Source organism: Salarias fasciatus, chromosome 9, assembly GCF_902148845.1.
Source record: "Salarias fasciatus chromosome 9, fSalaFa1.1, whole genome shotgun sequence".
Lineage (NCBI taxonomy): Eukaryota > Metazoa > Chordata > Actinopteri > Blenniiformes > Blenniidae > Salarias > Salarias fasciatus.
Window position 1 is genome coordinate 21,904,041 of NC_043753.1, and position 13,076 is coordinate 21,917,116.

The window sequence follows — 13,076 nt, forward strand, 5'->3', positions numbered from 1 at the left end:
GCCACCTGATGATTGCGTGTTGTCCTTCTGTGTTACCAGAATAAACCCGGAACCAGCACGATCATTTGTCTCTTTATTGAATAAAAAAATACAACGCAGAGTAAAGACTGAACCATCCAGGGCGCCTGGTTATGGTTACACCCGGGCGGTGTGTTTGGGATCATTGTCATGCTGAAAGACCCAGCAATGGTTCATCTTCAGTGCCCTTGCTGATGGAAGGAGGACTTCACTCAAAATGTCTCAATACATGGCCCCATTCATTCTTTCCGTTACACGGATCAGTCGTCCTGGTCTCTTTGCAGAAAAACAGCCCCAAAGCATGATGTTTCCACCCCCATGCTTCATGGTAGGTCTGGTGTTCTTTGGATGCAATTCAGCATTCTTTCTCCTCCAAACACCAGAAGTTGTGTTTCTACCAAAAAGTTGTATTATGGTTTAATCTGACCAGATGACATTCTCCCAGTCCTCTTCTGGATCATCCAAATGCTCTCTAGATAACTTCAGATGGGCCTGGACGTCCTGGCTTCAGCAGGGGGACACGTCTGGCACTCCCTGGCAGTGTAGTGTGTTCCTGATAGTAGCCTTTGTTATTTTGGTCCCAGCTCTCGGCAGGGTCATTCACTAGGTCCCCCTGTGTGGTTCTGGGATTTCTGATCACCGTTCTTGTGATCATTTTGACCCTACAGGGTGAGATCTTGCGTGGAGCCCCAGATCGAGGGAGATTATCAGTGGTCTTGTATGCTTTCCATTTTCTAATAATTGCTCTCACAGTTGAATTCTGCACACCAAGCTGCTTACCTGTTGCAGATTCAGCCTTCCCAGCCTGGTGCAGGTACAGTTTTGTTTCTGGTTTCCTTTGACAGCTCTTTGGTCTTGGCCATAGCGGAGTTTGGAGTGTGACTTTTTGAGGTTGTAAACAGGTGTCTTTTACACTGATAATGAGTTCAAACAGGTGTTGTTAATACAGGTACCGAGTCGAGGACAGAAGAGCCTCTTAAAGAAGAAGTTACAGCTCTGTGAGAGCCAGAAATCTTACTTGTTTGTAGGTGACCAAAGACTTATTTTCCACCATAATTTGCAAACAAATTCTTTAAAAATCAGACAGTGTGATTTTCTGGTGGCTAACTGAATCATTTCTTTGCCCCACTGTAATTTAATTGAACACAAATCAACTCACATTTCAATCACAAATCAATACCCCTTTCTTTACCAATTGCAAAAACTTGACTCATTTACAAATAAGAGATTATGTGCAGAAATGAATAACAGATTTGGAAACAAAACCACAGTCTGCGATTGATGAATGTTTAGACATACCCTCACATAAAGATAAATGTATCTCTAATGCAGGTGCTCATCAAAAAATTTGAATATCATGAAAAAGTTTATTTATTTTAGTAATACCATTCAAAAAGTGAAACTTGTCTAATATATGCATTCATTCCACACAGACTGATATATTTCAAGTGTTTATTTATTCTATTTTTGATGACTAGAACTGAAAACTAAAAAAAAAAAAACAAAAAAACCCCCAAAAAAACCCTAAATCCCCTATCTCAGAAAATCAGAATATTCTGAAGTATTGAAGTATTGAAGACACCTGGTGCCACAAAGTGCATTTTTGCAGCCGCTGCCATCGAATTCGTGGGGTTCCGCCTGACTGCTGAGGGTCTGAGTCCGCTACATTCTAATGTTCACGCCATCCTGCTTCTGCCTGAGCCCTCCTGTCCTGCACAGCTGTCCTCATTCCTGGGGATGACTGCCTACTATGCATTTCCTTCTTCTCTACTTCGAGACCACTGCACCACTGCGCACCCTCCTTAAACAGGATGTCACCTGGGCCTGGTCTGCTGCATCCTCTGCAGCAGTCCGCCGGCTCAAGTCACAACTGGCTTCTCCACCTGTGCTCGCTCACTTTGACCTGGAGAGCCCCACGTTCCTCACTTGTGATGCCTCCAACATCGGTGCAGTCCTGTCACAGTGCACCAAGGGGTAGAACACCCGATGGCGTTTGCCTCACAGTGTTTACCTCACTCCAACTGAGCAGACGTTTTCTGTGGGGGAAAGGGAGGCGCTGGCCTGCATCTGGGCATGTGAGCGGTGGCACATGTACCTCTATGGCAGGCACTTTACACTGCGGACCGACCACCAGGCCCTCACAGCTCTCCTGGCCACTATTGGATCAGGTCACGAACCGCTGCGCCTGTATCGCTGGTCTGAGAGGCTGCAGGCGTACAACATCTCCACACAGTTTACGCCGGGCAGAGAAAATGTGGTGGCAGATCTCCTCTCTAGAGCCACACCCATCTCCACTCCAGACACCACCCAGGACTCTGCGGAACCAGAACTGGTCCTCATGCTGCACACGCGCCTTCAGGCAGCTGTTTCCCTCCCAGATCTGCAGGCAGCCTCAGCACAGGACCCCGTACTTCAACAGCTGTGCATCTATATTTGTAATGGCTGGCCTGCCAGGGTCCCAGAGGAACTAGTACCCTTTCACTGCGACAGGAATGACCTCTCCTACTGGAATGATATTTGTGTGGCTAGGGTGGTTCCCAGTGCTTTGTCTTGACCATGGTCCATGATGGCCATCTGGGCATCGTGAAGGTGAAGCAGAGATGCAGAGGTCTGATCTGGTAGCCAGGCATCGACAGAGACATTGAGGATCTAGTCCGGGACTGTGCAGCCTAACTCACCAGCGGTGAAACTGGTCCACCTCCTTCCCCGCCTCTGCAGCCCATACCGCAGGGGTCGGCAATTAGCGGCCCGCGGGCCAAATGTGGCCCGCCGAACCGTTCAATCCGGCCCGCGAGAGGATTCCAACACGCGCGCGCACAAACCCACGCATTACCCCGGGCCCTCCAGCGCACGCACACACCCCTGTTGGAGTGCGATATCTGTCATTGTGTTGCAATAGACAATCTTTGAAAGATGTGCTGTTTAGTTGTGGTTTCCGGTTTGTCACTGAAAAATAAAGAGGAGTGGCACCTCGTCTAGTGAACAGAGAGCACAAGTGAGTGCGCGGCGAGCGGCCGGCGGGGAGCGTTTCCAGGGAAAAATCCGAGAGCCCGTCGACTTGCACCGCCACTCGCTGCCGCCGCCACCCGCCGCTCCATTGCTCGTCGCTCGAGTTGGTTGAAATAGCGAATTGCCGCCTATCAGCGTGGAGGTCTTCACAGACGTGCTGACGGAGGGCAGCAGGACTCCGAGCACGCAGAACAGTTGGCATGATGCCAAGGCGAGCGGCGTGCGCGATCTCACTTGTTCACCGCTTCTGGTGGAAACCGGGCGTCAGCCTGAAGTAGCGCTGGAACCGGCCGTCCGGGCGCAGCTCCTGCAGAAGACGGTGGAACTCACCGAGCTCAGACCGCCTCCGGAGGGCAGCAGGCAGCCTGAAGCGATGCCGGCGCCTCGGCCGCAGCCGGAGGTGCCTTCCTCAGGCCAGATACAGAGCAGCGACGGTGGCAGACGGAGCATCTCAATCTCAATCTTTATTTGTAAAAGCACTTCTCATATTCATAAAAGTGTTGAACAGAAAAAACAGTCATAAAAACAAAAAAGAACAAAACCCGCACCATCGATCAGAATGCGCGCACGCGCACACACACACACACATACACACAGAAAGCCGGGTGCACACAGGACTGTGGGACAGACAGAAGAGTCCTGTCCACTGCTGCTGCAGGAGGCGGTGAGGAGGAGCTGTGATGTTTCTGCAGGATGTTCTGTTGCATATTTGTTCCAGCGTGACGCGTCCCGCGAATGAATTCACACAGCAGAGATAAAAGTCGGGCGTCTAAGCGCGGTATGGTGTCATTTGTTGCGCGAATGCAGTCGCGTGAAACACAACCGATGACCCCCCCCCCCCCCCCCCCCCCCCCCGCTGTCCAGTCCGCTAGCCCGGAGACCCCTTGGCCCGCGATTGAAGTGCCCCCAAAAAAGTGGCCCGCTGCCAAATGTAATTGCCGACCCCTGCCATACCGTGACCTCAGACACCGTGGACCCACATCCAGGTGGACATCTGTGGCAAACTCCATGGCACCCCACACCATCAGCGCTTCCTCCTGGTGGCCTATAATCTGCACTCCAAATGGCCAGAAGTGCTGCCTGCTGGGTCTGTTACTACTGCAGTGGTCATCGGCTTCCTCTTCTCCGTTCGCCCATGGGGGTGTCCCTGACGCCATCACCACAGATAACGGGCCCCAGTTCATCTCGACTGACTTTGCTGCTTTCATGGAGGGGAGAGGGATTAAACACATCAGGACTGCCCTGTACCACCCGCAGGCCAATGTCGGTGTGGAGAGGTTTAATAAGACCCAAAAGAATGGGCTCTGAGCGCACAGGGCAGACAGCCTCCCGTTTTCAGACTCTCTGCAGAGCACATTAATGCACGACAGAGCAACGCCACACTCTAATACTGGCAGCTCACCACAGATGAGGTCTGGGACCCCCCTCGTGCACACGTAGAGACTCCAGCGGGGCAACCCTGTGAGTTGGCTGTGCCATCTGAGCCAGTGCAGCAAGAAGCTCATCCCGCCAGGGCCAGCCAGATGCACAGAGGATTCCACCTGAAGTCCAACGTCCTGAGGCTGTACACGAAGCGAAGTGAGGGAGGCCGAGGACTGGTGAGTGTCAAAGCCACAATCCAGGAGGAAACATCATCCCTCCAAGAAGACATCCAGAAAATGGCCCCAATGACAACCTGCTGAGTGAATGCCTCAAATAAGTGAAACCCTCTGAGAAAGAGGAGCCAGAGGTGGGATGATGGAAAGACAAACCCCTACACGGCATGAAGCACCGACAAATTGAAGAAGTGGCGGACACAGAAAGAATGTAACAGTGACTGGAAAAGACAGGACTGAAAGACAGAACAGAGGCAATGATCATGGCTGCACAAGAACAGACCTTATACAGAAGATGAATAGAGGCCGGGCTGGATCACACTAAGACCCCAGGAGCAGACTGAGCAAGGAAGCCCCTGAAACACTACAGCACATCACAGCAGGGTGCAAGATGCTGGTAGGAAAGTTATACATGGAACGCCATCACCAGGTTGAGGGCATAGTATACAAAAACATGTGTGCCAAGTACAGACCGGAGACCCTAGAGTCTAGATAGAGCACATCCTCAAAAGTGGATGATGATGGACGGATGCTGACCTCTGTCCAGTCCTTGGTGGGTGGATCAGCTTTCAGGGAGGAGAAGCCTTGGAGGAGGTGGAGGTGGTCTTCAGAGAGGAAGAGCTGCTTCACCTCTGAGCTCCTCTTCATCAGCTCAAAGATCTCCTCCTCCAGATCTCTGATGAGACCTTCAGCCTGTTTCTCTCTGGATTCCTCTTCCTCCTCCATCCTCTTCATCAGCTGCTCCAGGCCTCTCTCAACACAATCCTTCAGAGCAGTGAACACCTCAACACCTTCTGCTTTCTCTCTGTCTGCAGCAGCTTTACTCCTCTTCACACACTCTCTGATCTGCTTGATCTTCACTCATCTCTCCTGGATCATCTGCTGCATTTCAGCCTCTGTCTTCCTCAGCTCCTTCTTCTTTCCTTTAGATTCTTCACTCAGAGGAACCACCTCATGAGTCCTGTGCTCTAAAACAGTGCACATCATGCAGACACATGTCTGCTCTCTCTGACAGAACAGCTCCAGAGGTTTAAGGTGCTTCAGACACATCCTGCCTTCCAGGTTCTCCACAGGCTCCATCAGCTGATGTTTCTTCAGGACTGGCACTGTCAGATGAGGCTCCAGATGAGTCTGACAGTAGGAGACCAGGCACACCAGGCAGGACTTGAGGGCCTTCACCTTGGTTCCAGAGCAGAGGTCACAGGGAACTTCTCCTGGTTTGGCAGCTTGTTGCTCTGAGCTGCTGCTGGCTTTGAGTTCAGCTTCACGTCTGAACTGAGAAACCATCTTAGAGAACAAGGTGTTGACCTTCAGCTGAGGTTTACTGAAGAAAACCTCTTTACACAGGGGACAGTCACAGATGACCTTGGTGTTCCAGTGCTGAGTGATGCACTCGTTGCAGAAGTTGTGTCCACATGGTGTGGAGACTGGATCAGTGAACACTTCCAGACAGATGGAGCACAGAAACTGATTTTGAGAGCGCAGATTGCTGGCAGCAGACATCTTCACACACTGTGGACAACATTTATTGAAGAGACTGTTAAATACTTTAATTGTCAACAGTCCCACTGTTTCACATGACTTTATCTGACTGGTGTCGACCACTGCACATACTGGATAAGTACATCATGTCAGGCTGGGAGCTACAGCTGCAGGTCCTTGTTCAAACTGATTCATACCTTTTACAGAACCAGTTGGTCCAGTTTAAAACATGTAAGTGGTGGGATTTTTTTTTCAACCTTGTTTGCTTTCAGACTGAACTCTGAGTCATTGCATTATACATCTAACACATATTGTGCAATAACCATAAACACAGTATTGATATGACGTTCAAAGTCTACCAGGCTTTGGACACCAGATACTGTCAACATGATAAACAAGGAGGGAGATTTTCTTAAATTTCAACCTAATTTCTTCAAATAATCCTCAAAAACATCATCTCTGTTCATTTACTGCATTTTGTTGATCATCATTATATCTTATTCACAGCTTACATATATCAGTTGTTGTCACACACACCTTGAAAAGGAGGTGAAAAGTGGACCTGTCTGTTTGTTCACCTTCTTCTTCATTTTCCTCGGAGTCAATATCGATGTGATCAGCTGTACTCACCAGTGTTGGAGTCAGTGCCTGTGAAAGTCCAGATGAACTCAGGTAAGATTTCTTTCAGAGAAACTAAGATGTGTGTGAACTGCTGCTCTGACTTTAACTTTCTCTTTTTCAGTGTGACAACGGATTTCTCGTCCGTCCTCCTCTGACAGCAGCTCTGTGGAGGCGGGGCAAGATGGCGAGCTATGGAGATGGTTTCCTGTGAGTATCCAACGCTTTCGATGACTTAAAGGAATACTCCACCCAAAAAACGATTTGGCCTCATTTTCTACTCACCCTCATGCTGAGAAACACTCTGGAGCACTTTTTTGACGATTCAAATGCAAGTTGGAGATGTTTGGGGATTTTCGTGGTCAACAAACAGGGACCGACAGAGCCCGACAGGAAAAATGGTCCATAAAATCCACAAAACGTTCCCATTTTCCTTCATACTGCTCGTCCGCTGTAATCCAAGTGTCCTGAGCGCGTAACGTCCATAATTAATTCTTAACGAGGTCATTAAGTACATTTTTAGCGCCCAAACAGGGCGCTGTCATACAGCTCCATTGCATGTCTGCGCGCGCACCCTGAACTACGGAAGCCGCGGCAGACCAAGCAACACGCTTGTGCCCTTTCAGCAGGACACCGAATTCAAAGCTTTAAAACAGTAGCCAATCACTTTTGTGATTGTCCACAGCTCGGTCACTCACAGCAGAATATAAACAGCGGAACTTCTTCTTCTACGCTTGCAATTAAGAAAAGTAGTCGCTGAAAGCGCGCAAGCGTCTGGCTTGGTCTGCCGCGGCTTCCGTAGTTCAGGGTGCGCGCGCAGACATGCAATGGAGCTGTATGAAAGTGCCCTGTTTGGGCTCTTAAAATGTACTAAATGACCTCGTTAAGAATTAATTATGGACGTTACGCGCTCAGGACACTTGGATTACAGCGGACGAGCAGTATGAAGGAAAATGGGAACGTTTTTTGGATTTTATGGACCATTTTTTCTGTCGGGCTCTGTCGGTCCCTGTTTGTTGACAACGAAAATCCCCAAACATCTCCAACTGCATTTGAAACGTCAAAAAAGTGCTCCAGAGTGTTTCTCAGCATGAGGGTGAGTAGAAAATGAGGCCAAATCGTTTTTTGGGTGGAGTATTCCTTTAAACTGTCTCAAACCATGAGATCCATATTCACCTGCTGCCATAATAGTTTCACCAACCCCTTATGACAAGTTAATGTATCGTCAAAATCCAATAATATGTACAGTGGGGCAGAAAAGTATTTAGTCATCCACTAATTGTGCAAGTTCTCCCACTTAAAAAGATGAGAGAGAGAGGCCTGTAATTGTCATCATAGGAATACCTCAAATATGAGAGACAGAATGAGAAAAAAAATCCAGAAAATCACATTCTCTGATTTTTAAATAATTTATTTGCAAATTATGGAGAAAAATAAGTATTTGGTCGCCTACAAACAAGCAAGATTTCTGCCTCTCGCAGAGTTGTAACTTCTTCTTTTAGAGGCTCCTCTGTCCTCCACTCGTTACCTGTATTAACGGCACCTGTTTGAACTCATTATCAGTGTAAAAGACACCTGTATACAACCTCAAACAGTCACACTCCAAACTTCATTATGGCCAAGTCCAAAGAGCTGTCAAAGGACACCAGAAACATGTGAGCAGGACATTGACTCCCTGAATCACCGGGATTTCATTCGGACTAGATAACTGTGGCCGGATGGTATCAAGGAGAGGGAAGATGATCACTACTGAAAAGATTGAACTACCTGAAGGCAACATCAGACATGTGGAAGACAGCTACAAATACCTGGGGATACCACAGGCAAATGGCAACCAGGATGAAGCAACCTGGAGGTCAGGAGGTCAGCCACAGCCAAATTCCTCCAGAGGGAGACAGGTCCTGAACAATCAGCTGAATGGCAAGAATCAAATCCAGGCAATTTACATGTCTGCCCTGCGAGTAACCAGATACCCAGCTGGTGTAATATCCTGGCCACTGGAAGAGATGCAAGCTTCCGATATCAAGACATGGAAACTTCTCACACAATGCACAGAGTTCCACACGAAGTCAAGCATCCTGAGGTTGCCATATACGTTGCACAGTGAAGGAGGCCGAAGAATGGTGAGTGTCAAAGCCACCATCCAGGAGGAAACATCATCCCTCTAACCCCATGATCCCACAGCACGCGTCTACCTGCAGTGCGCCGCTGCGCGTTCACGTCCGTTTTTGTGTGCGCGCGTCAATGCCCACTGCATGCGTTCTCCTGCGCTCTGCTCCGTCACAGAGCTCCAAAAACATTGTGAAGCGCATGTGCGAGCTGTTCAAGATCCCGCGATATACTGTGAGTACTAAAAGCCGGAACAACAACAACAACTCAGTCATTAGTCGTTTCTTTGCCAAACAGTTTCTCAACTTCCACAATGAGTCTCTCTTCATCCATGGCGATAGTTTAGCTGCGCATCCGGAAGTGGACACGGACCCGACCCACTCCGTCTGTGCTGCGCGTTAACTCCATTACCCTTTCACAATAAAATAAGCACACAAACGTACTGTATTAAGGGGACAAACATTACCACTACATGGAAAACAAACCATATGCTATTTTTTTGACTCCACAAATGTATTCAGATATCGAAATATGCACATCTTCAGTTTTTTTGGATATTTGTAATGAGCTTTATTTATGACAACATGCATATATAAAACAATATTGTTAAAATTAGATGTATAACTACATGACTAACCATATCTTGTGACCTGGCACAATATACGTACTAAAGATTATACAAAGATACTTCAGTAAACATCTCTGACAATGACCAAAAATGTAAACGTTTCAAATTATTTCATTTTGAAACACGGAAGTTGTTTCAGTTCTCTTTCTTGTTTGGAGCTATCAGAACAGCGGAGCTTGACGCGCTCGCGTGCGGCCACGGCCAAAAATAGGTGGGACGCGTATTTTTATCCCGGATGCTGCTGAGCGCGCCGCTAGCGTCGGTGACGCACGCGAGTGAACGCTGGATGTGGAACTGCTCCTGACCACTACAATAGCAACCTATTTGCTGCGGCCAGCGCGAAGCAGCCAAACGCTCCAAAAACACGTGCTGTGGGATCAGGGGTTTTCAAAGACATCCAGAAAATGGCCTCAATGACAGCCTGCTCAGTGAATGCCTCAGACAGTGGAACCCCGTGAGAAAGAGGAGCCAGAGGTGGGATCATGGAAAGACAAACCCCTACATGACATGTACCACCAACAAATTGAAGAAGTGGCTGACACAGAAAGAACGTACCAGTGGCTGGAAAAGGCTGGACTGAAAGAACACAGAGGCACTGATCATGGCTGCACGAGAACAGACCCTCAACACCAGATCAATAGAGGCTGGGATGGATCACACTAGACCAGATCCCAGGTGCAGACTGTGACAGGAAGCCCCTGAAACAGTACAGACCATCACAGCAGGTTGCAAGATGCTGGCAGGAAAGATGTACATGAAACGCCATAACCAGGTGAAGAGTATTAGTATACAGAAACATCTGCGCTGAGTATGGACTGGAGAACCCAGAGTCGAGATGGAGAACACCCCCAAAAGTGGTGGAGAACAACCGAGTCAAGATCCTGTGGGACTTCAAGACCCAGACTGACAAACTGGTGATGGCCTGACATAGTGGTGGTGGAGAAACATGAGAAGAAAGCAGTAGTGATGTACTTTCTGTACTGTGCATTCACGAGTCTGATTACAGGCCGTTATGAATCGATTTTCTTTTTTTGTGTCTCAGTTGACATTTACACCAGTTTGAACTGATTTTAAACTGGTTCTTGAAACATCGTTACATCCCTTCCAGGGAATGACAAAACGACGCCCCGCTCATCCTGAGTGAGACGCAGGAGGACACACCTCCAGGGCGACACGTCCAGAGACTTTAATGAAGTTCTGACGGGGGTAAACGTGTCAGTCGTTCCAACCTTCGCAATGGGGAATAAATGCAAGGCCATTTCCCTGTAATTAAACCTGTCTGAGTTCTGTTGATGCATCTCACCTATGGGCATACTGAGCAATAACCAGCAATGAAAATGGATGAATGACAGTTAAACAGTTGTTCAATGTCACGTAAATATATTGACAAATGGTTCCAACTTCTCTGGGACTGGGTCTCTGATTCAGAATTTAAACGTAGCTGCTATTCTTGGGTCCACTCTTGTGACCGGCTTGTTTTGTGCCTTTGGTGCTGCCTCCTCTGTTAACCGACCCGCCCTGAACGACCTCTCTGAAAGGGAATAGCGCCGTACGGCTTACCTCTCTCTGACCCTCCACTATCCTCCTGTCAGTATTTTTCATCCCGGGGTTGGAAGAAGCCATTTTCAAGGAAACCTTAAATGACCGTGTCAGGCGTCCGACCATATAAGACTCAGTCTGACTGAGCTGTTGTGTAAACACAGTTATTTCGTTGGCGCTGGTAAAAGCACTCAGAGAAAAAAAATGGCTGTCAAGTGGCAACATGAAAAGGGAAGCAAACTGTGTTTTATACAATCTCACGATATTTGGATATTTGGAACCTGAAAACAACAAAAATGTAGACTTTTTTAGTGTGTTGTGTCTTAAATTCATAAGTGTATTTTAATTATAGATATTTGTGGTCTTGATCAAGTTTTTGTGGAGCATTCTAGCAGCCGATAATGTTGTAATTTTTATCAGTTTGTGTGGAATAAAGTTGATAATGTCATAAAATAGTAAATTATAATTGGGAGCGCCTCATAGAATGAATGAATATAATGGTTATTTGTAAAATTTTATTACAATAATGTCTCAAATACTCAATTGAACTTATTACATTATGGGCTTTATTGCATTGGAACAAGGCCAAAATTATAGCATCATTGTCCATTATTACATTATTGGCTGTAAGAGACATCTATTAGTGTTTTTATCTGTAGTCTTGAAGAGATGCTACAGGAGCGGAGTGTGAGTCAGCCCCAAAGGACTCACAGCTGATAAAACCGGCCTAAATCCCATCCAACAAAGAGCTGCTATCCAACAGGAGACACGTAAATCCTCCTGAGATTAACGCCAGTCAAAACACAGTTCTGCGGCACCTATTCAACAATCCCATGTCTGTTTTTTGAGGCCTTGCTCTGGTGGAAATATCTGCAGGGTTCTAGTAAAGTGATCAGTGGCGGAGTTGTCTAATTGCGACCATTAGCGCTCATTGTGAGAGCAGCTGACAGCGACACGTGTTGATTTCCAGAGATGATGCATGAGACTTGAGCAGACAAACGTGAACTTTTCCTTTTCTCTTTTTTTTCCTGTGTGAAGGTCAGTGAGCTTATTATTGTTCTTATGCAAACAACCGCAGGTCAGCAGTGGAGAACGAGGGCAACATTGTTCCAGGAAGCCAAAATAAACACGGAGTTGATCTTCATTAATGTTTTTGCCCCTAAAACCTGAAAGCGTTTCCAAGTATGAGTCACGCTGAGAGTCTGATGTGGGTGGAGATTGATTTTCCCCCGCGATGTTTGATTAATTCGGGGCCACTCGTCTGCATGCCATCTCAGCGGCGTGAGCTGAGAGGAAGCCAGAGCGAGGGCCGTCTGACAGCAGGGCGTCGGAGGGCACGGCGTTACTGACGAGAGCTGGAAAGAAAGGATCATGAAAAACCACGACTGATGAGAGAATTCTCTCTAATCGCCGTGCCGGTGACCGCACATCTCTTCTGCTTTATTGAGAAATACATGACAGTGGCAGGAAGGTTTGAGGCATTCCAGACAGTGTTTTTCACATGACCTCTCATGTCCGTTGTCTTTTATCATCTTCACCAGCAGAGAACAAAAGGTCGCACCTTTGGGGGTGGTGGTGATCAGAGGGGCTTTTTTTCAGTGTGTATGTGAGTGTGTGTGCAGGAGCTCCTTTCTATGTGTGGATCGTATTAGTGCGAGGATTAAAAGCACAGTCTGTGTAAAACTCAGAGGAGTAAAAAAACAAAATCCGTCCCTTCTGCCGAGCCACTCGTCTGATGTGACCAGATGATGCAGTGTTGCAAAGTCACTTTAATCAGTTCTAATGAAGTTTGAAGAGAGCGGATGCCGCCCGAGCTCCCACCGCCTCCCCAGCTGTGTCTCCCCGCTCACTTCAATGGGCGGACTCAACCGTCTGCGCCGCTGATTCATCAGATGAGCGATTTAACTTCCACTCTGGTCACTCGGGTTAGTTGTAGGGAACGAACAGAAGCAATTAAAGGTTGTTTCTCTGCGAGACGATGCGGGTCTCCTACCCTGAGCAGACATATCGCCTCGAGCTGTCTTCACCTGACGCCTCCAACTGGATTAGGAGGGAATCATGATCAAAGGTGGGGGGAT

The 13,076-nt window shown here is 47.7% G+C and overlaps 1 protein-coding gene and 1 long non-coding RNA gene across 7 annotated transcripts in view; one reads left to right on the plus strand and one right to left on the minus strand.

Moving 5' to 3' along the window:
* Window positions 1–13,076, plus strand: part of LOC115394103 (zinc finger protein 45-like) — a 1,173,573-nt gene that overhangs the window by 148,465 nt on the left and 1,012,032 nt on the right. The gene's annotated exons all lie outside the window — the stretch shown is intronic.
* Window positions 1–13,076, minus strand: part of LOC115394162 (uncharacterized) — a 35,602-nt gene that overhangs the window by 20,093 nt on the left and 2,433 nt on the right. For 4 of the 6 annotated variants that reach the window (XR_003932016.1, XR_003932017.1, XR_003932012.1 and 1 more), the window contains exons 1-2: window positions 2,302–2,314; window positions 1,806–1,807 (exon numbers count right to left, since the gene is read on the minus strand). The exons of 1 other annotated variant lie outside the window; for it this stretch is intronic. This is a non-coding gene — a long non-coding RNA (uncharacterized LOC115394162). Of the gene's footprint in view, window positions 1–1,805; window positions 1,808–2,301; window positions 2,317–13,076 lie in introns of those variants that run through there. One more of the 6 variants, XR_003932013.1, reaches the window with a different exon arrangement.